This window comes from Saimiri boliviensis, chromosome 2 (assembly GCF_048565385.1).
Source record: "Saimiri boliviensis isolate mSaiBol1 chromosome 2, mSaiBol1.pri, whole genome shotgun sequence".
Lineage (NCBI taxonomy): Eukaryota > Metazoa > Chordata > Mammalia > Primates > Cebidae > Saimiri > Saimiri boliviensis.
In genome coordinates, this window is record NC_133450.1 from 122,853,958 (window position 1) to 122,879,793 (window position 25,836).

Sequence of the window (25,836 nt, forward strand, 5' to 3'; positions counted from 1 at the left end):
ATGAAAGGGTAAAATGTAGAGCAGGTAGACATAAGAACCAGTCCATATAGTCAACCAGTAAGAAATTCTAGAGGTGGCCGGGTGTGGTGGCTCATGCCTGTAATCCAAGCACTTTGGAGGCCAAGGCGGGTGGGTCACCTGAGGTCAGGAGTTCAAGACCAGCCTGACCAACATGGTGAAACTCCGTCTTAAAAAAAAAAAAAAAATTGTAGAGGTGAAAATACTGTGTCATCTGAGGTGATTTTGGTTGCAAGTAATTGAAAACTCAACACTGGCTTAAACCATAATGACATGTACTTTTAGCTTAATGTTGGAGATAGAAGGTTCATGGGTTCATTCAGTGGTTCACTGTGTACAGGCACCAGATCCTGTTTTTCTGTTTCATCATCTTCACCTTTGCTTGGCTGTGTCTATTACCTCATGGTCACAAGATGGCTGCTACAGCTCAGATATTATACCCTCATAACATCCCAACCAGGATAGTAACAGCAGTTCTTATGGCCTTTTATCAGAGAGGAAAAAATCTCAGAATCTTCCATTATGCACTCCATATACACATACTCAATGGATGAAACCACGTCAAAGGCTTACCCTAAGGCCAATTACGTAGCTTAGATCCTTAATTAATGCTTTATAGCTAGGAGAGGAGCCCATTTCCTGGAACATATGGTCATTCATCTTAAATGAGTTCCAACACCTAGGGAAGATATTAGGGACTCGCTGTTAGGGAGGCAACCAGTAGTGGTCACTGCAAAATCTCAATAACTAGATAAGATGGATAAGATCCTGTATCCACCTTTGAGGGGCTTAAAATCACAAAGAGTTACATACATGTTCTTTGGCAAGTGCCAACAATATATATAACATGCTATGTAGAAGAAAAGAGGTAAGAATTTGAAATCCGCTGAACTAAGCTTAAGTTTACCAGTGCTAACTGGTATCTCGCCTTCCCTCCCACTGTGAGCTGAAGAATCAGATATTGGTGAGCATCATAAATGCAAGTTGCCTCAGCTCCTAGAGCATAAAAAAAGACCAAACTTTGTATTTTGTTAAATCTGAAGCACAGATTTATTTTGGCATGCATTGTTATAAATGAATTTTTAAATAATTTATAAACTTATGGATGGGATCACCTATCAATATTATATAATTGAAATTTTTAAAATATATATGCCAGCCCTGTTATAATCTGCTAAGAAGAAAGAATGAAACAGACTGCATTTTTCAAGATTTGATTTCAAAAAGTACTTAATCTTGGAGAGGAGAAGAAAGTCATAAATGTATCATGAGTGATATTACTGTGATATATAGAGTATTTCTTTGCATTAGACCCAGTGTTAAATAGTTTGCATATATCCTCACATCCTCGTTGCAACAATTTTTAGAGAATATTATTTTTCAGCTGAGCAAATTTTAGTTCAGAGATTAACTTGTGGAGGCAACAGAGATAATAACAGAAGAGCCAGGATTATCTTAATTTCAAACCCCACTTCATAACATTATGCTATACTTAAGATATGTGTTCACATTGTACCTACTGCAGTTGAATGATCTAGTGGCTTCTTTGAATTTTCATTCTGGTTTTAAATTTAGAATTGAGTTTGATTTTTGTGGAGTTCTTTATTTCTTTTTAACCTTTCATCCTTTTATCTCAACAATTCTTTTTCATTTTTGGTGCTTTTAGATTTACCTGTCATTTGTAACTTTCCTCCAAATTACTTGAATCCTTTTCCCTCCCTTCTCTCCATGGAAATACCCTGATGAATTAGGGAGAACTAAGATTTAAATACAAAATTTTGTTTTCCACACAGTTTTTCAAGCACATTTCACAGCAGTATACCATAATCATATTTATGTTTAAATCACTTAAAATTTCATCAGAAAATAAAAATGCACTTTTTTTTTTGAACAGATGATAAAGTGCCTAAAATATGTCAGTCTCTGTACAAGGTGCTAAAGGAGACACTGCCATTTTGAAATTTTGCAATATAATGGAAAAGACACAGTAAATGTCTTTGCAGGATGCAATGAGGTTACTATAGCAGGGGCAAATATTTGCCACTAGCATGCATTCTCCCCTTCTTCCTTACTGTTAAAGTCCTTGATTTTTAGCTGGGCACATAGCCATCTGACAAAAAGGCTATATCTGCTAAATTCCCTTACAGTTCAAGTGCTCAACTAAAGAGATGTAACCAGAAGGTATGGGTGCTACTTCTTTGCAGTGTTTTTGTCCTTCCTCCCTCCCGACTGGAATGCAAATGTGATGGCTAGAACTCAGACACCTCTCTCGGACTTCATGGTAAAGCCGCATGCTGAGGATGATGAAGCAACAAGATACAAGGAGCTCAAGGCCTATAAATTTGGGAGGGAATCTGCTCAACTAGTGCCAACTGCTTACCTCTCGATGTGTTTTACATGAGAGAAATAAATTTCTTTCTGGTTTAATTCACACTTATTTTGAGTCTTCTATCACTCAACACAAATCCAAATTCTAGCCAACATAGTTGCTAGAAGGTTTTAAGCAGGAGTGGGGAATGTCAGAGTCACATAATGATTGCTAAAACCATCAATGGACGCCCCACATACCCTAGGAATGGCAATCTGCATCTGTTTTTCATTGGGATTGGCAAATCAGGAGAGGCTCCTAGAAAAATACCCCTTCATAGCTTTGGGGGTTGGGGGAGGCAGAAATAAGACAAGATGGATTCTGAGCTACTGATCAAATTGAAAGACAATATAGCATTCTGGTCAGACCTGGGTTTAAGTCCTACGTCTGCCAATTACAACTATGACCCTGGGAAACTTACTTGAATATTAGTAATGATATCCATCTGGCAAGCATTTCTAGTGGTGTGCCACATGGTTCTGGCCTGTTTATTATGTTGCCAATATTTTGAATGAACACACAGTAAGTTTGCTGTGGAAAATGTGGATTGGCTTGCTCAATTTCTGTTCCAACTTCCTCCTTGTTTGAAGGAGCAGGAAAGCAAAAACTACATTTGCTAGACTTCCTCACAGCTACGTTCTGGATATAATTACATTTCATCTATAAGATTTGTTCTTGAAAGATCTGAAGGGGAAAAAAATGAAGCAAAAGCCATCTTCCTACTTCTTTTTTGGTGACTTTTTCTTGCAAGCAAGCTCATGAGAGTCTTTTAGCAGCTGTGTTCTAGAGTCTATTCTTGTAATTCTTAAGTTTGAAGGTCCATGTTCCAGTGTGAAATCACCAACTTTGTGAACATCAAGAGATAGTCAAGTGGTGCAGTGATGGTACCAACAGTATCAGCAACTTCCTAGTCTGGTTTCCTGCTCTCTGGAGTAATTTCAGAGACAAACTCATGGGTGATTACCCTGATGATTAGCTCTACCAAGTTGCTCCAGGAGTCATTTCAGGAGATACAACTTCTGTAATAGATTCTATACAATGTCATCATAGCAATCCTTAACTCAAAAGCCTTTGATATTCAGAAGTAACCAGCCTTCATAGATATAAGCAATAACCAGTTAGATGATATAATGCACGAGAAGACCCTATTTATGCTAAAAATAAAAAAGATAAAACATCCAAGCATGAACGTAAGTAATATATAAAACTTATATAAAGAACACCTTTATAGCACTTTTACTGGCCAGGCACAGTGGCCCATACCTGTAATCCCACCACTTTGGGAGGCTTAGGCCGGTGGATCACGTGAGGTCAGGAGTTTGAGACCAGCCTGGACAACATGGTGAAACCCATCTCAACTAAAAATACAAAAATTAGCCAGGCACAGCAGCGGGTGCCTGCAATCCCAGCTACTGCAGAGGCTGAGGCAGGAGAATCGATTGAACTCAGGAGGCAGAGGTTGCAATGAGCTGAGAAAGCACCATTGCACTCCAGCCTGGGGAACAGAATGAGGCTTCATCTCAAAACAAAAAATAAACAAACAAACAAAAAAAACACTTTTACTGAAAGCCCCAAGATAGACCAGAGAAAATGAAACAGGAAAACATATTTAGATGAGAGAGACCTGGCAAGATGGCCAAATAGGAACAGCTCTGGTCCGCAGCTCCCAGTGAGATCAACGCAAAAGATGGGTGATTTCTTCATTTCCAACTGAGATACCTGGTTCATCTCACTGGGACTAGTTAGGCACTGCATACTGCCCACGGAGGGTAAGGTGAAGCATGGTGGGAAGCGCAAGGGGTCAGGGAACTCCCTCCCTTAGCCAAGGGAAGCCACAAGACTGTGCCATGAAGAATGGCACATTCCAGCTGAGATACTACACTTTTCCCATGGCCTTTGCAACCCACAAACAAGGAGATTCCCTCAGGTGCCTAAGCCACCAAGGCCCTGGGTTTCAAGCACAAAACTGGGTGGCTGTTTGGGCAGACACTGAGCTAGCTGCAGGGGTTTTTGTTTGTTTTTCATACCCCAATGGCACTTGGAACACCCAAGACAGAACCATTCACTCCCCTGGAAACAGGGCTGAAGCCAGGGAGCTGAGCAGTCTAGGTCAGCAGATCCCACCCTGATTGAGCCCAGCAAGCTGAGATCCACTGGCTTGAAATTCTGTCTGCCAGCACAGAAGTCTGAAGTCAACCTGAGACTCTTGAGGTTGGTGGAGGAGGGGCAATCCAACATAACTGAGGCTTGAGTAGGCAGTTTTCCACTTGGGGTATAAATAAAGCTCCAGGGAACTTCAAACTAGGCAGAGCCCACCACAGCTCAGCAAAGCCACTGAAGCCAGACTGCCTCTCTAGATACCTCCTCTCTAGGCAGGGCATCTTTGAAAAAAAGGCAGCAGCCCCAGTCAGGGGCTTATAGATAAAACTCTCATCTCCCTAGAAAAAGAGCACCTGGGGAAACGGGCAGCTGTGGGTGCAGCTTCAGCAGACTCAAACATCCTTGTCTGCTAGCTCTCTGCAGTGAATCTCCCAGCACAACGTTTGAGCTCGACTAAGGGTCAGACTGCCTCCTCAAGTGGGTCCCTAACCCTCAGGTCTCCTGACTGGGAGACACCTCCCAGCAGGGGCCAACAGACAGCTCATACAAGACAGCTCCAGCTGGCATTTGGTGGGTGCCCCTCTGGGATGAAGCTTCCAGAGGAAGAAACAGGCAGCAACCTTTGCTGTTCTGCAGCCTTCGCTGGAGATACCAGGCAAAAAGGATCTGGACTGGACCTCCAGCAAAATCCAGCAGACCTGCAGCAGAGGATCCTGTTAGAAGGAAAATTAACTAACAGAAAGGAATAGGATCAACATCAACAAAAAGCACGTCCAATCAGAAACCCCATCCAAAGGTTACCAACATCAAAGACCAAAGGTAAATAAATCCATGAAGATGGAGAAAACAACAGCAGAAAAAAAGCAGAAAATTCCAAAAATCAGAACACATCTTTTCCTCCAAAGGATCACAACTCCTTGCCAACAAGGGAACAAAACTGGATGGAGAATGAGTTTAATAAATTGACAGAAGTAGGCTTCAGAAGGTGGGTAATAACAAAGTACTCTGAGCTAAAAGAGCATGTTCTAACAAAATGCAAGTAAGCTAAGAACCTTGAAAAAAGGTTAGATGAACTGCTAACTAGAATAACCAGTTTAGAGAAGAACATAAATGACCTGATGGAGCTGAAAAACACAGCACAAGAACTTCATGAAGCATACACAAGTATCAATAGCCAAATCAATCAAGCAGGGAAAGGAAATCAGAGACTGAAGATCAACTTCACGAAATGAAGTGTGAACACAAGATTAGAGATAAAAGAATAAAAAGGAACAAACAAAGCATCCAAGAAATATGGGACTATGTGAAAATACCAAACCTACATTTGATTGGTGTACCTGAAAGTGATAGAGAGAATGGAACCAAGTTGGAAAACACTCTTCAGGATATTCTCCAGGACAACTTCCTCAACCTAGCAAGACAGACTAACATTCAAATGCAGGAAATACAGAGAACACCACAAAAATACTCCTCAAGAAGAGCAACCCCAAGACACATAATTATGTCAACAAGGTTGAAACAAAGGAAAGCATGTTAAGGACAGCCAGAGAGAAAGATTGGGTTACCTACAAAAGGAAGCCCATCAGATTAACAGATGATATCTTGGCAGAAACCCTACGAGCCAGGAGAGAGTGAGGGCCAATATTCAACATTCTTAAAGAAAAGAATTTTCAACCCAGAATTTCACACCCAGCCAAACTAAGCTTCATAGATGAAGGAGAAACTTTACAGACAAGCAAATGCTGAGACATTTTATCCCCACCAGGCCTGCCTTACAAAAGCTCCTAAAGGAAGCACTAAACATCGAAAGGAACAACCAGTACCAGCCATTACAAAAACATACCAAATTGTAAAGAACCTCAGCACTACAAAGAAACTGCATCACCTAACAGACAAAATAACCAGTTGGCATCATAATGACAGAATCAAATTCACATATAACAATATTAACCTTAAATGTAAATTGGCTAAATATCCTATTACAAGACACAGACTGGCAAACTGGATAAAGAGTCAATGCCCATCAGTGTGCTGTATTCAGGAGACCCATCTCACATGCAAAAAATTTGGACATATAGGTCCAAATTCAGGGATAGAGGAATATTTAACAAGCAAATGGAAAGTAAAAAAAAGCAGAGGTTGCAATCTTAGTCTCTGATAAAACACATTTTAAACCAACAAAGTTTAAAAGAGACAAAGAAGGGCATTACATAATGGTAAAGGGATCAATGCAACAAGAAGAGCTAACGATCCTAAATATACGCCCCCAATACAGGAGCACCCAGATTCATAGGACAAGTTCTTAGAGACCAACAAAGAGACTTATACTCCCGCACAATTAGAGTGGGAGACTTTAACACCCCACTGTCAATATTAGACAGATCAATGAGACATAAAATTAACAAGGATATTCAGGACTTGAACTCAGCTCTGGACCAAGTGGACCTAATAGACATCTACGGAACTCTCCACCCCAAATCCACAGAATATACATTCTTCTCAGCTTATTCTAAAATCACACTTATTCTAAAATCAACCACATAATTGGAAGTAAAACACTCAACAGATGCAAAAGGATGGAAATCATAACAGTCTCTCAGACCACAGTGCAATCAAATTAGAACTCAGGATTAAAACACTCACTCAAGCTGCACAACTCCATGGAAACAGAACAAACTGCTCCTCAATGACTACTAGGTAAATAACAAAATGAAGGCAGAAATAAATAAGTTCTTTGAAACCAATGAGAACAGACACAATGTACCAGAATCCCTGAGACACAGCTAAAGTGGTGTTTAGAGGTAAATTTATAGCACTAAATGCCCACAAGAGAAAGCAGGAAAGACCTAAAATTAACAACCTAACATCACAATTAAAATACCTAGAAGAGGAAGAGCAAACAACTTTAAAAGCTGGCAGAAGACAAGAAATAATTAAGATCAGAGTAGAACTGAAGGAGACAGAGACACAAAAACCCTTCAAAAAACATCAGTAAATCCAGGAGCTGGTTTTTTGAAAAGATCAACAAAATAGGGCCTAGCCAGACCAATAAAGAAAAAAGAAGAATCAAATAGATACAGTAAAAAATGAAAAAGGAGATATCGCCACTTATCCCACAGAAATACAAATGACCATCAGAGAATACTATAACTACCTCTAGGCAAATAAACTAGAAAGTCTAGAAGAAATGGTAAATTCCTGGACACATACACCCTCCCAAGACTAAACCAGGAAGAAGTCGAATCCCTAAATAGACCAACAACAAGTTCTGCAACTGAGGCAGTAATTAATAGCCTACCAACCAAAGAAAAGTCCAGAACCAGATGGATTCACAGACAAATTCTACCAGAGGTACAAAGAGGAGCTGGTGCCATTCCTTCTGAAACTACTCCAAACAATAGAAAATGACAGGCGCCTCTGTAACTCATTTTATGAGGCCAGCATTATCCGATATGAAAAACTGGCAGAGACACACACAAAAAAAGAAAATTTCAGGCCAACGGCCCTAATGAATATCAATGCAAAAATCCTCAACAAAATACTGGCAAACTGAATCTAGCAGCACATCAAAAAGTTTATTCATTACAATCAAGTCAGCTTCATTCTGGGATGCAAGGCTGGTTCAACATACACAAATCAATAAATGTAATCTATCACATAAACAGAACCAAAGACAAAAACTACGTGATTATCTTGATAGATGCAGAAAAAGCCTTTGACAAAATTCAACAGCTCTTCATGCTAAAAACTCTCAATAAACTAGGTATTGATGGAACGTATCTCCAAACAGTAAGAGCTATTTATGACAAACCCACTGCCAATATCATATTGAATGGGCAAAATCTGGAAGCATTCCCTTTGAAAACCAGCACAAGACAAAGATGCCCTCTCTCAACACTCCTATTCAATACAGTATTGGAAGTTCTGGCCAGGGCAATCAGGTAAGAAAAAGAAATCAAGGGTATTCAAACAGGAAGAGAGGAACTCAAATTGTCTGTCTGCAGATGACATAACTGTATATTTAGAAAACCCCATCATCTCAGCCCAGAATCTCCTTAAGCTGATAAGCAACTTCAGCAAAGTCTCAGGATACAAAATCAATGTGCAAAAATCACAAGCATTCCTATACATCAATAATAGACAAACAGAGAGCCAAATCATGAGTGAACGCCCATTCACAATTGCTACAACCAGAATATAATACCTAGGAATACAACTAACAAGGGTTGTGAAGGACCTCTTTAAGGAGAACTACAAACCACTGCTCAAGGAAATAAGAAAGGACACAAAAAAATGGAAAAACATTCCATGCTCATGGATAGGAAGAATCAATATCATGAAAATGGTCATACTGCCCAAAGTAATTTATAGATTCAATGCTATCCCCATCAAGCTACCAATGACTTTCATCACAGAATTAGAAAAAATGACTTTAAATTTCATATGAAACCAAAAAAAGAGCCTGCATAGCCAAGAAAATCCTAAGCCAAAAGAACAAAGCTGGAGGCATCACACTACTGAATTCAAACTATACTACAATGCTACAGTAATCAAAACAGCGTGGTATTGATACCAAAACAGATATAAAAACCAATGGAACAGAACAGAGGCCTCAGAAATAATGCCACACATCTACAACCATCTGATTATCAACAAACCAGACAAAAACAAGCAATGGGGAAAGGATTCCCTATTTAATAAATGATGTTGGGAAAACTGGGTAGCCATCTGCAGAAAGCAGAAACTGGACCCCTTCCTGACACCTTACACTAAAATTAATTCCAGATGGATTAAAGACTTAAACATAATACCTAACACCACACCATAAAACCCTGGAAGAAAACCAAGGAAAAACCATTCAGGACATAGCCATAGGCAAGAACTTCATGACTAAAACTCCAAAAGCATTGGCAACAAAAGTCACAATAGACAAATGGGACCTAATTACACTCCAGAGCTTCTGTACAGCAAAATAAACAATCATTAGAGTGAACAGACAACCTACAGAATGGGAGAAAATTTTTGCAGTCTACCCATCTGACAAAGGGCTAATATCCAGAATCTACAAAGAACTTAAATAAATTTACGTGAAAAAAACAAACACCCTCATCAAAAATTGGGCAAAGGATATGAACAGAAACTTCTCAAAAGAAGACATTTGTGCAGCCAACAAACATATTTTTAAAAAGCTCGGCCGGGCACAGTGGCTCACGCCTGTAATCCCAACACTTTGGGAGGCTGAGATGGGCAGATCATGAGGTCAAGAGATTGAGACCATCCTGGCCAACATGGTGAAACTCTGTCTCGACTAAAAATACAAAAATTAGCTGGGCGTGGTGGTATGTGCTTGTAATCCCAGCTACTCAGGAGGCTGAGGCAGGAAAATTGCTTGAACCCAGGAGGTGGAGGTTACAGTGAGCCAAGATCGCGCCATTGCACTCCAGCCTGGGCAACAAGAGTGAAACTCCGTCTCAAAAAAAAAAAAAAAAAAACCAGAAAGAAAATGTCTTCTACCTAGCCAAACAGAAACACTTGCTGTTTCCAGAATAAAGCAACAATGCTATGCCTCTAAGTCTCACCTAAGCTGTTTCTTTTTTTAAAAAATACTTTTCCTTCAAAATCCACAAGTGCCATCTGAGGGGAAGCCTTTACCAATCCCTACCTAGCGCAAGAAGACTCTGATGGCACCTGATTCAGGCTTCCATGGTAGCATTTTGTCTTGCATGGGAAAATACATATGTATCCATGTCCCACATTAAACCAGAAGCTCCTTAAAGGCCCCTTTCATTGCTTGCATCAAAGCACAAACCCCTAAGACTTGTTTACAGCAAAGGCACAATCCACGTTTGCTGAATTGAATTGATAAGACATTGTTGTCCTTCATAATAGCAAATAAATAAAACATTCATTATCTGATATCTCTGGCCTATTTAAAGACACTGTATATCAGTTTAAAGACTAGATATTAGACCCAAATCGTCTATAGCCAAAGACCTCTGCTTAGAGATCTGAGATGTGTTTGCATCTTGAAATATGTTAATTTCTTTGCCAACCATAGCAGATGGCCACCCTTACTACTTGTAACAGAAATTTAACTGATTTGACAATAGCCTTATGGTCTTTCTGGTAGGGTGCCAAATATTTGCATTAAACTAATCTTTGATTAAGCTACTATTTTGGTGTGTGAGTCTGTAAATAGAAACAGCCTCAAATCAAACTTAATTTCAATAAACAAATAATACTTTTATTTTTAACTTGCTGACTGGAGTCTACTACAGTCTTTGTAAAATTATGTTATGCAAATATATTTTTACATTTTTAAAATAAACCTTTTAAGGAAAATCTTGAAGTTGGCCTGTGTTTGCATTTGTAAACCAGAAGGGCATCTATGTTTTATCTGCGTGAGGTGGTCCTCCATATGGAAGGAGGGCTTCACCTTAGGAAGAGGGTAGAAGACTAACAGCCATGGAGCACTATGAAGATACCTTCCTTTAACCTATTGCAAAAAACCTAGGTCAATCTGAGGCTTTGAACTTAAATGCAAAGTAAGGAACTAGTTTCTCCCACTTCTGGATGAACCCTTGCCCACCCACAAGAGGCCCAGTTTCTCTGTCTGCCCTAAATTACAAAATTTCTCCTAAGCCCCTCTGCAACATTCTATAAATTTTCATCTCAGCCTATATTGATTTTTGGACCTTGAGAGCCTGACTATATCTTAAGGAAGTTAGACCACCACCTTCTATCTTCAAACAGGGAAGTGGAATTTGGAAAGGTGAGGAAATTAATGAGTCAAGGCCAATATTCAGGCTGCTTGGTCCCTGACCCAGTGCTTGTTCCGGGCCTCCCTGAGAATGTGGGGAGGTTAGACTAGATGAAGCAATCTCCACTTACACTTCACTGCCACTTGAAGCAGAAAGCATGCTACACTGATGGGCTTCTCTTACCCTAGGTTTCTCTCTTCCACACATTTCCATTTCTGTTTTGTTTTTTCTTTCCCTGTAGAATTTTTTTTTCACTTACATAATGAAAATTTTCAAAACATTTTATTTTTTGGCTAGGCACAGTGGCTCATGCCTGTAATCCCCAGCACTTTGGAAGGCTGAGACGGATGGATCACATAAGGTCATGAGTTCAAGACCAGTCTGGCCAACATGGTGAAACCCCATCTATATTAAAAATACAAAAAAAAAATAGCTGGGCATGGTGGCATGCACCTGTAATCCCAGCTACTCGGGAGGGTGAGGCAGTCCAGGACCAGACAGTTACACAGCCGAATTCTACCAGAGGTACAAAGAGGAGCTGGCACCATTCCTTCTGAAACTATTCCAAACAATGGAAAAAGAGGAAATCCTTGTCAACACATTTGTGAGGCCAACATCATCCAGAAACCAAAACCTGGCAGAGACACATACACAAAAAAGAAAATTTCAGACCAATATCTCTGATGAACATCGATGCAAAAATCCTCAATGAAATACTGGCAAACAAAACCCAACAGCACATCAAAATGCTTATCCATCACAATCAAGGCAGCTTCATCTCTGGGATGCAAGGCTGGTTCAACATATACAAATCAATAAATGTAATCCATCACATAAACAGAACCAAAGACAAAAACCACAGGATTATCTCAATAGATGCAAAGAAGGACTTTGACAAAATTCAACAGCACTTTATGCTAAAAACTCTCAATAAATTAGATACTGATGGAATGTATCTCAAAATAATAAAAGTTATTTATGACAAACCCACAGCCAATATCATACTGAATGGGCAAAAACCGGCGCAAGATAAGGACGCCCTCTCTCACTACTCCGATTAAGCATAGTATTGGAAGTTCTGGCCAGGTAAATCAGGCAAGAAAAAGAAATAAAGCATATTCAATTAGGAAAACAGAAAGTCAAATTATCTCTATTTGCAGATGACATGATTGTATATTTAGAAGACCCCATCATGTCAGCCCAAAATCTCCTTAAGCTGATAAGCAACTTCAGCAAAGTGTCAGGATACAAAATCAATGTGCAAAAATCACAAGCATTCCTATACACCAATAACAGACAAACAGAGAGCCAAATCATGAGTGAACTCCCATTCACAATTGCTACAAAGAGAATAAAATACCTAGGAATACAACTTAGAAGGGATGTGAAGGACGTCTTCAAGGAGAACTACAAACCAGTGCTCAGGGAAATAAGACACGAACAAACGGAAAAACATTCCATGCTCATCGATAGGAAGAATCAGTATCGTGAAAATGGTCATACTTCCCAAAGTAATTTATAGATTCAGTGCTATCCTCATCAAGCTACCATTGACTTTCTTCACAGAACTAGAAAAACCTACCTTAAATTTCATATGGAACCAAAAAAGACCCCGCATAGCCAAGACAATCCCAAGTAAAAAGAACAAAGCTGGAGGCAACACGCTATTGACCTCAACCTATACTATAAGGCTACAGTAATCAAAATAGCACGGTACTGGTACCAAAACAGATATATAAACCAATGGAACAAAACCGAGGCCTCAGAAATAACACCACACATCTACAACCATCTGTTCTTTGACAAACCTGACAAAAACAAGCTATGAGGAAAGGATTCCCTATTTAATAAATGGTGTTGGGAAAACTGGCTAGCCATATGCAGAAAGTCGAAACTGGGCCCCTTCCTTACACCTTATACAAAAATTAACTCAAGGTGGATTAAAAGTTTAAACATAAGATCTAAAACCATAAAAACCCTAGAAGAAAATCTAGGCAATATGATTTATGACATAAGCATGGGCAGGGTCTTCATGACTAAAACACCAAAAGCAACGGCAACAAAAGCCAAAATAGACAAACGGGATCTAATTAAACTAAACGGCTTCTGTACAGCAAAAGAAACTATCATCAGAGTGAACAGGCAACCTACAGAATGGGAGAAAATTTTTGCAATCTACCCATCTGACAAAGGGCTAACATCCAATATCTACAAAGAACTTAAACAAATACACAAGAAAAAAAAAAACCATCAAAAAGCAAGCTAAGGATATGAACAGACACTTCTCAAAAGGAGACATTTATGCAGACAACAAACATGTGAAAAAAGCTCATCATCACTGGTCATTAGAGAAATGCCAATCAAAACCACATTGAGATACCACCTTACACCAGTTAGAATGGCAATCATTAAAAAGTCAGGAGACAACAAATGCCTGAGAGGATGTGGAGAAATAGGAATGCATTTACACTGTTGGTGGGAGTGTAAATTAGTTCAACTATTGTGGAAGGAAGTGTGGCAATTCCTCATGGATATAGAACTAGAAATACTATTTGACCCAGCAATCCCATTACTGGGATTTATAATCCTTTGGGATTATAAATTTATAATCCTTTGGGATTATAAATCATTTTATTTTAAAGATACATGCACATGTATGTTTATTGTGGCACTGTTTACAATAGCAAAGACTTGGAACTAACCCAAATGCCTATCAAAATGTGGCACATATACACCATGGAATACTATGCAGCCATAAAAAAAGGATGAGTTCATGTCTTTTGCAGGAACATGGATGAAGCTAGAAACCATCATTCTCAGCAAACTAACACGGAACAGGAAACCAAACAGCAAGTTCTCACACATAAGCAGGAGTTGAATAATGAGAACACATGGACACAGGGAGGGGAAAATCACACAGTGGGGCAACATCACACAGTGGGGCCTGTTGGGGGGTTGGGGGATAGGGGAGGGATAGCTTTAGGAGAAATATCTAATGCAGATGACAGGGTGATAGATGCAGCAAACCATCATGGCACGTGTATACCTATGTAACAAACCTGCACATTCTGCATATGTACCCCAGAACTTAAAGTATAATTTTTAAAAAGGAAAATAAATAAATAAAAGATTTTGATGAGAACAGGAAAAAAAAGAAATACGTTATTTATTCTCCTCATACATATATTGGGTTTTCCAGCTATTTTTTTTTTTAAGATGGTCTTGCTCTATCACCCTGGCTGGAGTGCAGAGGTATGATCACATCTCAATGCAGCCTCAAACTTCTGAATGATCAAGTGTTCCTCTTGCCTCAGCCTCCCCAGTAGCTGGGACTATAGAAGCCTGGCTAATTTTTAAATTTTTCTGTGGAGGTCTCACTGTATTTCCCAGGCTGGTCTCAAACTCCTGGCTTCAAGCAAGCTGCCTGCTTCACCCTCCCAAAGTGCTGGGTTTATAGATGTGAGCCACTTCATCGAGCCTCTTTTTTTTTTTTTTTTCATTTCTAGTTCAATTATATTATGATCTAAAAGCAAACGCTGTATTATTTCTATTCTAAATTTATTAAGGTGTGTTTTATAGCTCCAAATGTGTTCTATCTTGGTAAACATTCTGTGTAAGCTTGAGAAGAATCTGTATTCTGCTGTTGTTGGATGAAGCGCTCTACAGATTTCATTATATTCAGTTGATTGATAGTGTTCAACTTTATCCTTACAGATCTGGTGCCTGCTGGATCTGTTAACTTCCGATAGAGAAGTGTTGAAGAATCCAACTATAATAATTTGTTGGTGTATTTCTCCTTGCAGTTCTATTAGTTTTTGCCTCACATAGTTTAATTCTCTGTTCTTAGTCACATGCATATTAAGGATTATTATGGCTCCTTGGACAATTGACTCCTTTATCATTAAGCAATGCTTTTCTTTATTGTGATAATTTTCCTTGCTTTGAAATCTTCTCTAAAATTAATGTAGTAACTCTTGCTTTCTTTTGATTTGTGTTGGCATGCTATATGTTTCTTCATCTATTTACTATTACTCTATAAGTGTCTTTATATTTAATGTGGTTTTCTTGCAGACAACATATAGTTGGATCTCATTTTTTCATCCCCTCTAACAATCTCTGTCTTTTAATTGCTGCATTTAGACCACTGCCATTCAAAGTGATCACTGACATAGTTAGATTAATACCTATGACATTTCTTTCATTCTCTACTTTTTCCCCTTGATCTTTGTTCCTAATTTTGCCTTCACTCTTTTTCTGTCTCTTGTGGCTTTGAGCATTTTGTATGATTCCTTTCTCTATTCTTTCTCAGCATATTAGCTATACTTTTTTAAAAAAATAGAGATGGGGTTTCAACATGTTGACCAGGCTGGTCTCAAACTCCTGAGCTCAGGTGATCTGGCCGCATCGGCCTCCCAAAGTGCCAGGATTACAGGTGTGAACCACCTCGCCCGGCCAACTATACTTCTTTTTAAACTTTTTTAGTGGTTACCCTCAAGTTTGTGATATACATTTACAACTAATTCAAGCCTGCATTTAAATAACACTATATGACTTCACAGGTATTATGAGTATGTGATAATAACAAAATATTTCTAATTTCTCCTTCACATTTCTTGTACCATTATTTCACTTACATATAAGTACATGTATGTATATACATATATATGCATGTATTTTTATATATATATATATATATATATATATATATATATATATATTTGGGTTTAAACAAGATCTCATTCTGTCACGCAGGCTGCAGTACAGTGGCATAATCATAGCTCTCAACCACCCAGGCTCAACTGATCATTCTATCTCAGCCTCCCAAATAGCTGGGACCATGGGCATGCACTGCTAGAGACGAAGTCTCACTATGTTACCCAGGTTTATCTTACCATCCTGGGCTTAAACAATCTACAGGCCTCAGCCTCCTAAAGTGCTGGGATTACAAGTGTGAGCCACCATGCCTAGCCTATATTTGTTTTTTCCTTAAGACATATAGATACACATACATATAGAGATATTCATAAGTATATACAATTGAATACATTGTTGTTATTTTGAACTTATCTTTCAGGTCAATAAAGAATAAGAAAACCAAAGGTTTTTATCTTTACAAATTCCTCTTCAGTACTCTTCCTTTCTTTATGTAGACCCTGTTTATCTGTTAGATCAATTAAGAATTTTAAAAAATAAAGGTTTTTATTTTATCTTCACAAATTCCTCTTCAGTGCTCTTTATGTAGATCTAAGTGTCTGACCTATATTATTTTTCATCTCTTTAAAGAACCTCTTTTAACACTTCTTTCAAGGCAGGTCTACTGGTAACAAATTCCTTTAATATTTGCTTGTCTGACAAAGTCTTTGTATCTCTTTCACTTTTGAATAGTTATGCAGTGTACAGAATTCTAGATTGGAGTTTTTTCCCCTTAAACATTTTCAATATTTCATTCTACTCCCTTTTTTGCTTGCATGGTTCTGAGAAGTCAAATGTAATTCTTGTTTTTCTTGCTTTATATGTAAGATACTTTATTTTCCCTCTGGCTTCTTCCAGGATTTGTTTCTTTGATTTTTTGCAGTTTGAAAATAATATGCCTACTTGTCATTTCTGTGTGTTTGGGGATTTATTTTTTGTTTTTTGTTTTTGTTTTCTTTTTTTGGCATTTATTCTGCTTGGTGTCCTCTAAGATTCCTTCACTTGTGGGTTAGAATCTAACATTAATTTGGGAGAACTCTCAGTTATTATTGTTTCAAATATTTCAATTCCTTTTTCTCTTTCTTCTCCTTTCAGTATTCCCATTGTGTATATGTTACACCTTTGTAGCTGCCTTACAATCCTTAGGTATTATGTTCTTTTTTATTATTATTCATTATTCCATTTGATTTTCAGGTTTGGAGATTTCTGTTGAGATATTCTCAAGCTCAGAGATTCTTTTTCTCAGCCACGTTCAGTCTACTAGTAAGTCCATCAAAGACATTTTTATTTCTGTTACAATGTTTTTTATCTATAGCATTTTTTCTTCAGGATTTTCATTTCACTAGAGATACTTACATTGTTCATCTGTTCTTGCATGTTGTCCTAATTTATTCATTAGAGCCCTTATCCTGTTAATTGTGGTTGTTTTAAGTTAATTCCAAATCCCTGTTATGTCTGGCTCTGATGCTTATTCTGTCTCTTCAAATTGTACTGCTTGCTTTTTAGAATGCCTTGCAATATTTTTTCTTTCTCTTTTTTTAAGACAGTGTCTTGCTCTGTCACCCGGGCTAGATGGCTCACTGCAGCCTCAATCACCCAAGCTCAAGCAATCCTCCTGAGTAGTTGGGTACTGATCCACCCCACCATGCCTGACTAATTTTATGTAATTTTTGTAGAGACAAGATTTCATCATGTTACCCTGCCTGGTGTAATTACTTTCTTGATAACTGGACATGATGTATATAGCAAAATGAACAGCTGTAAACAGGCCTTAATAATGTGGTGATATGGTGTAGGGGAAAGGAAAGCATTGTTTAGTGCTGTGTTTAGGTCTCAGCCTTTTGGTGAGCCGAGACTTCTGGACTGTGAACTTCACAGGTGCTTCCTGGTTCTCTCCTACCCCTACCTCTGCCCTTAGGTGAAAGATGATGGCTGGAGTGGGCTGGAGTTAGGTATGTTCTTTTTCTCAGTTGAGTTCTGTTCTGATAAAACCCCAGCAGGTTAGGCTCTAGTTAAATAGTTTCTCCCGACAGGAGAATATGTTAAGAAGAAGAGAATGCTCAGGAATATTTCAAAATGCTTCCTTCTCTCCCATCCCTAGCCAGAAGCACAAAGAGATTTTTATCTGATATTTACTATAAGAACCTGGTTGAGCTCCTGGAGGTAAAACTCATAAAATCATGAGGGTTCCCCTATGACTGGGTTCCCCTAGAGTTATTTTTAACCCTCAAGTTACGTTCAGACTGAATCTCTACCAATTCATCAGTTACAGGTCAGGTGTTCCTACCTTGGCACTGGTCCCAACGGTGTTTTCCACTCAGGAGTCTTCACCTGGGAAGCCTTGACTCCCTGTCTGTACCTGTTTCGCTCTCCAATCTTAGGGACAGCAGTCTGTCCTGTGTCCTTATCTCACCTGTGGATACAAGAATAGTAGCTAATTTTTCAATCTGTTCAGCTAGTTACTAGTTGTAGGATGAAGTTGCAACTTCCAGCTCTTTGCCTTTGGGACTAGAAACCAAATATCCTGCATTTTTGTTTCTTGACCTTTTTCCAACCACCTTTTGTAATCAGACAGCATTTTACGTGGGGTGATATGAACTGTGGATGAGGACAAATGCCCCCCAAAAGAGAATTCCATTAAAACAAATTCAGAGTTGGCTCCTTTTCTCTATTCCAGGGGCAGAAATGCCAGAAAAATGGTTCTTACTGAATTGATTTCCCTGGTTATAACTCTAGGTGCATTTAGGGGTGTACGAGCAGCATTCTGCCCTGCTTAAAGGCTAGCCACCTGTCTTCTGCACAAACAACTCCATCATCTATTCCACTGCTCACTCAGGAGCAGGATTTTGTCACCGGACGATTTTGGCCCATGGTGCTGATTCTTTAAACAAATGCTTGGGATATGCACTCATCCTTATAATGGTTTTCTTCTAGTTCCAGTGTTGCCTTGGGTAGAAAATATCAGATTACGCTTTAAAGCTGTATTTGTTCCTGGGCCCTTTATGTCTTTTAGGTTCATTGATACCAAGCACCAAGCTTTATTTCTTTTATATTCCCCAACATTAAGATGTCTATGGAAGATGTATAATAATTAAAACCTTTGTATTCATTGAATTCTACCAGCAGATGAGCAACTCCTCAGACTACTTATCGGAGCCAGCAAAGCGGCTGTCAGCTTGAGGATGGCATCTGCTGGAGCAGACTCCTGCACTTCCTGGCTTCTTCTTGATCCAGGCAGAGAACATAAAAACTCATTGTATCAGATACCTGCCTTGAGCCTCAGATTAAGGCAAAATGCTAGGGCTTTTATGAGCTTCTGCAGTTCCCATCTCCTGCCCTGAGCTATAATTAGCACACAGGGAAGTCAACAGGAGGTATGACAGCATGTCTTCAAAATGGAATGAAAATCAACTGGGAAATGATTTGCTTTACAGATATTTGGTATGCATTCAGAGTTACAGGAATATCTTAAAATGAGATCTATTACATGTTAAAGGCAACACCAATGTATGCTCAAGTTGTCTAGTCAATGAAGATAATACAAAAGAAATTTCCAGATGATCTTTTAAAATACCTCCTTTCCATCATATGAAGATAGAAATCTTTTTTCAAGTAGGAAGAGTGGGAATATTAATAAATTAATCACTGCAAAAAATATACACAAACCTTTTAATGCTCTTCAGCCCCTTAATATTCTACATGAAATTTTAAAACTTTTTATTATGGAAATTTCAAATGTATAAAAATGAACAGAAGAGTATAATGAGCCTTCATGTAGCTTTAACCCAATTTAAATAATTGTCAACTCACAGTCAATTTCATTTCATCTATACCTCAACCCATTTTTCCCACTTCTCCAAATTATTTTAAAGCAAATCCTAAATATATAATTTCTTTTAAACATTTCAACAAGCTATATCCAACAATAAGACCAGTTCCCCCTCCAAATTTTGTTAATTATTCCTGGTTATTAGTAGTCAAGGGTTGCTTAAAACTTTGAGATAGCTTCTGTTAAAGTAAACATGTTTACTTATAAATTCCTTTACAGTAAGATTTGGTTACTTCATTCATTTATTTATTCATTCATTCATGATACATTAAAAACATGGGTCGGGCCGGGCGCGGTGGCTCACGCCTATAATCCCAGCACTTGGGGAGGCCGAGGCGGGTGGATCACGAGGTCAAGAGACCGAGACCATCCTGGTCAACATGGTGAAACCCTGTCTCTACTAAAAACACAAAACATTAGCTGGGCCTGGTGGCGTGTGCCTGTAGTCCCAGCTACTTGGGAGGCTGAGGCAGGAGAATTGCCTGAACCCAGGAGGCGGAGGTTGCGGTGAGCCGAGATCGCGCCATTGCACTCCAGCCTGGGTAAACAAGAGCGAAACTCCGTCTCAAAAAAAAAAAAGAAAGAAAGAAAGAAAAGAAAAGAAAAGAAAAAAGAAAAAAAAAAAACATGGGCCAGGCACAGTGGCTCACATCTCTAATCCCAACACTTCGGGAGGTCAAGGCAGGCAGAATGCTTTGAGCTCAGGAGTTCAAGACCAGCCTATCCAAACCCCATCTCAACAAAAAAAAAACCCACAAAAATTAGCCAGGCGCAGTGGCAGACACCTATAGTCTTAGCTACTTAGGAGGCTGAGGCACGAGAAATGCTTGAACCTGGGAGCCAGAGGTTGCAGTGAGACAATATCACGCTACTGCACTCCAGCCTGGGCAACTGAGTGAGACTGTCTCAGAAAAGAGAAAAGTTATTTTTAGCCATTATATTTTGGGGTGATTTGTTACTAAAAACATAAACGAAAACAGAAATTAGTCTTTGGAAGTGGGGTGTTGCTGTAACTGAAGCCTACCACAGGTGATTTTGAGACTGAGCCATGGGGAAGGATCACAGCATGGCAAGGCAGCATGGACACTGTTATTGGAGGCCGCAAAGATGGTCATCTGTATTTCAGAGCAGCGGGACAGTTAGCAAAGCTGAGGACTACAGTAACATGGAAGATAGAAAACTTGATCTGGCTAAAGGAAATTTCCAAGTCAAATGCCAAAGGGGCGAATTTGCTTATTTTAGCTGCATATGATAAAACACGGGAAGGAGAGATGAACCGAAAAGAAGAGCGATTCAATTTCCAAGGGGAATGTAAACTAAGTATTTCCGGCCTACAGATTGCTGAGCTGGAAAATAAAACTCTCTCCTCAGGGGTTCTGAATGTAAGAAATGGTGTCAGGAACGTCCTGACAAAATGTGACCTTGGTCTACAAGATTAAATTGAGGGTAGGGCTGTAAGACCTGTTATAAAACCTCATAGTTCAAAGCAGAGAGATCCCGCTCCAAGAGATGTGTGGATGTAGGTGTGACTTGCCTAATGGAGTAGGCTGTAATATACAGAAAACCCACTTTTTAAAAGGAGTTGTACACAGACTTAAAGGAACAAAGGCAATTCAAAATGAAGAGAGACCTCTGGATCCCCCACTTTCCATGAGCGAGACACCAACTGAGGAATTACTCAGCTGCAAAGATGAAGCATTTGTCATGGAAAAGGGAAAAGGTCTCAGGATGGAGCCAACAGCCAAGATACAGTGAATTAAGTGACCATTAGCAAGGAGCAGAAACAGGACTTCATTGAGAAACAGTCCAGCCTATGGAGTCACAGGAACTGGCAACGTGCCTGGCTGAATTTCAGAACTGCGAAGAACCTGTGCCTGCCATGTACCTTCCACTCCTCCTCTCGGGAATGGGAGTGTCTTTTACAGTTATCTCACTGCTTTCACATCATGGTTTGTGGGATTGGGGGAGGGTGGTGATGGTGACAGATAACTTGAATTATTAGTTCACAATCTTCCAGACTGAGAAAGAGCTGCACCCAGGCAGTCTAATCCACATCTAGACCTGAGCAGATAGTGAGATTCTGAACAGTAAACTGCTTTCATATTGAATGAGAGATCCTACTGGGGCTTCTTGGGAGGATATGAATATATTTTCCATGTAGAATAAATGCAAATAATCTATGCCAAAGAATAAACTATATGGTAGATTACAGATGAGCATAAAATCTTTTCTATTCCCCTCATTGTGACATGAAGTTGATTTCCTCTCCTCTTGAATCTGGGTTGGCTTTGTGACTTGTTTTGACAAACAGAATGCAGCAGAAGTGACACTGTGAAGATTCTGGGTACAGGCCTTAAAAGCCCAGGCAGCTTCCAATTTTGCCCTCTTGGAGCCCCAAGCCACCATGGAAACAGGTTCAGCTACCCAGATGGATAGAGCATGTCGAGAGAGAAAGATGCCAAGCTCCAGATGTCTCAGCCATCACAGTGAGACACCAGACATGTGTGTAAAACTATCTGGACTTCCCAGCTGCAGGCAATAAACTGTCATAAGTCCAGCAAACACAAACTGCAGACTTGTGGATACATTTGTGGTGGATGTTTTAAATCACTAATCTTTGGGACAGCTAGTTACAAAGCAACAGATAAATAAAACACAGATGCTATGATGGATGGAAATAACTACAAATTCTTTTGAGTTCCACATACCAGCTATCTCCCTTTCCCTTGAATTTGAGCAGGCCCCATGGCTTGGCTTTGACTAACATCCATCTTACTTCACATGCTCAGTGGGTTAGCTGGACAGTTCCTCTGCTGGGTTTGCCTGGGCTCACTCAGTGGGCTCCATTCAGCTGTGCTGGAAGATCCAAATAGCTTCACTCACAGGACTGGCGGTTCGCAGCAGCTATCAACTGTGACATCTTGGTTCTCTCCCTCATGTTGTCTCCTCTTCAGTAGACTAGACCATTTTCCTTACATAGTGATTTTAGGGCCCTTAAGCACCTTGAAGCCGAGTCTCTAGAACTTGTACACTGTCACTTCTGCCATATTCTATTGGTCAAAGCAAGTCAAATGGTCAACCTAGGTTCAAGAGGTGGAGAACTAGTATAAAACTGGTAGTTTCTCTACCTATTGATGAAAAGAACTGCAAAATATCGCTGCCATGTTTTTCAATCTATTGCCGATGGGCAAACTGTACCACAATAATTGTAGTTAATGCCAGGCATTTTTTGCTTAAGAATATAAGAGCCTAACAGAACAAAATTAGAATGACTCTACTCTGGCCGGGTGCGGTGCAATCCCAGGCCTGCAATCCCAGGACTTTGGGAGGCCGAGGTGGGTGGATCAAGGTCAAGAGATCAAGAGATCGAGATCATCCTGGTCAACAAGGTGAAACCCCCGTCTCTACTAAAAATACAAAAATTAGCTGGGCATGGTGGTACATGCCTGTAATCCCAGCTACTCGGGAGGCTGAGGCAGGAGAATTGCCTGAACCCAGGAGGCGGAGGTTGCGGTGAGCCGAGATCACGCCATTGCACTCCAGCCTGGGTAACAGGAACGAAACTCCGTCTCAAAAAAAAGAAAGAAAGAAAGAAAGAAACAAGAGAATGACTCTACACCAAGGGTCCGCAACCCCTAGCTTCCAGACCCATACTAGTCCGTGGCCTGTTAAGGACCTGGACACACAGCAGGAGGTGAACAGCAGGCAAGCAAGCATCACCTGCCTGAGCTCTGCCTCCTGTCAGATCAGCTGTGGCATCAGATTTCCATAGGAGCGGGAACCCTGCTGTGAACGACACATGCAAGGGATCTAGGTTGCATGCTCCTTAAGAAAATCTAACTAATGCCTAATGATCTGAGGTAGAAGAGTTTCATCCCGAATCATCCACCACAACCACCCCTCCCCCAGCCTTCACTTCCCCACCCCACCCCCACCCCATCCCTGTCCCTGGAAAATCTGTCTTCCACAAAACTAGTCCCTGATGCCAAAAAGGTTGGGGATTGCTGGTCTACATAATATATGACATTTAAAAATTCAACCTCTGGGAACATTATATCATCATTTTATTTCAGCCTGAATGTCAAAAGTACCTTAATTTTCATTTTTCTTCTTTTAGGAAGCCAGTTTAAATAAAAATACCAATGCTAAAGCTAGGTCTCCAACTAACCAGGATAAACACCATTCCTGGTAAGAACTGTTTTCCCCTGAAATCCTGTTAAACCTGGGTAATGGAGAGTAAGGAGAAACTGGAATACAAAAGCTGCAAATGCATGAAGCTCAGTCAGGGAAGACCCCGAGATTCCTGGGCAGGCCCCAAGCTACTGCCAATAGTACTGTAAACACTACTGTAAAAATGTACAATTTTTAGAGTTAGCCTAAACTTTTCTGGAATTAACCTTGAGTGATTAATAGCTTGAATTCTACTAAGAACCAGATATTGTAGAAAATCCTGTAGTTCATGAATTCCACAAATACAAGTTTTCTGAACTAGAAGAGTCTGAGAATATCTACGTTTAGTCACGAGTCAGAAATAAGTGGTGATAGGCCAGGAGCAGTAAGCTCACACCTGTAATCCCAGCACTTTGGGAAGCCAAGGAGAGGGGATCACTTGAGGTCAGGAATTCGAGACCAGCCTGACCAACACAGTGAAACCACATCTCTTCTAAAAATACAAAATTAACCAGGCATGTTGGTGCACTCCTGTAATCCCAGCTACTTGGGAGGCTAAGGCAGAAGAATCACTTGAACCTGGGAGGCGGAAGTTGCAGTGAGCTGAGATGGAGTCACTGCACTCCAACCTGGGCAACAAGAATGAAAACTGTCTAAAAAAAAAAGAAAAAGAAAGAAATCAATAGTGACTAATCCTTGTCTAAGCTTGATATAAAAAGTAAACTTATTTAAAGGAATCTTGTGATTGTGTTTATCATCTTTTATCATCTAGATCTCTAGTCCCCAATCTTTTTGGCACCAGAGACTGTTTTTTTGGAAGATAATTTTTCCACAGATTGTTGGGGCTAATGATGTTTCTGAATGAAACTGTTCCACCTCAGATCATCAGCCATTAATTAGGTTCCCATAAGGAGTGCGTAACCTAGATCCCTCACGTGTGCAGTTCACAACACTGTTTGTGCTCCTATGAGAATCTAACGCTGCTGCTGATCTGACAGGAGATGGAGCTCAGGCGGTAATGCTCACTCGAAGCTCACCTCCTGCTGTGCCACCCAGTTCCTAACAGGACATGAACCAGAACCGGTCCACGGCCCAGGGTTTGGTGACCCCTGATCTAGAGAAATTTCTTGGACAAAGTTTTGTTTGTTTTAGAGAGGGGATCTCATTTTGTTGCCCAGGCTGGAGCACAGGGGCTATTCACAGACATGATGACAGCACATTGCAGCCTTGAACTCCTGGGCTCAGGTGATCGTCCCGCCTCAGTCTCTTGAGCAGCTGGGACTACAGACAGACACCACCACACCCAGCTTGGATAAAGTGTTTTAATAAAAAATGCTATAAAAAAGATTTAAGTCAGCTTGAAAAGTAACATACATTTTCACAGTTTTATCAAAATAGAATAAGACTTGAACAATCTGTAGTATCAATGAGGCACTATTTTGTTTTTAAATTATTTGGTATTTTTCCAGTTTTACATCATAGTTGTGTTAGAGAAGGCAAAAGTTACATGCAGTTTTCCAGTTTTACCACTAGATGGAGAATGCATCTTCTAAGCAAGACAAATCTGAAGAGCGCCCACTCTGTGCTCACCATCCTGCTAGGCCCTACCGTGATGAAATTCCCTGTGTAGATGATACCTTAAGTGTCTTTATGGTCTAGGAAGACTAAGACAAGAACTCAAGAAACTGTATTTCGAAGTACGAAATAATTTCAAAATACAAACAAAATGTCGTATGGAAATTTAAAGAATAATTCCAAAAGATTAGCAGAGTTCTGGATACAGCATATTTGAGTTTTCAAGTTCAAGTGATGTTTCGGCAGGCTGAAGTGGAGCATGATGCACAAACACACAAAGGCAGAAAAACAGACAGTGCAGCTTTCTTGGCAGAGATAACACC

General features: G+C 39.8%; 1 protein-coding gene across 3 annotated transcripts in view; it reads right to left on the reverse strand.

Annotated features, from left to right (window-relative positions):
* LOC101029170 (polyglutamine-binding protein 1-like) overlaps nucleotides 1-25,836 on the reverse strand; it is a 143,295-nt gene that overhangs the window by 52,256 nt on the left and 65,203 nt on the right. The window contains exon 2 of one of the 3 annotated variants that reach the window (XM_074394203.1): nucleotides 18,227-18,352. The exons of 1 other annotated variant lie outside the window; for it this stretch is intronic. The gene's annotated coding sequence lies outside the window, so the exon portion shown is untranslated. Of the gene's footprint in view, nucleotides 1-18,226; nucleotides 20,170-25,836 lie in introns of those variants that run through there. One more of the 3 variants, XM_003935604.4, reaches the window with a different exon arrangement.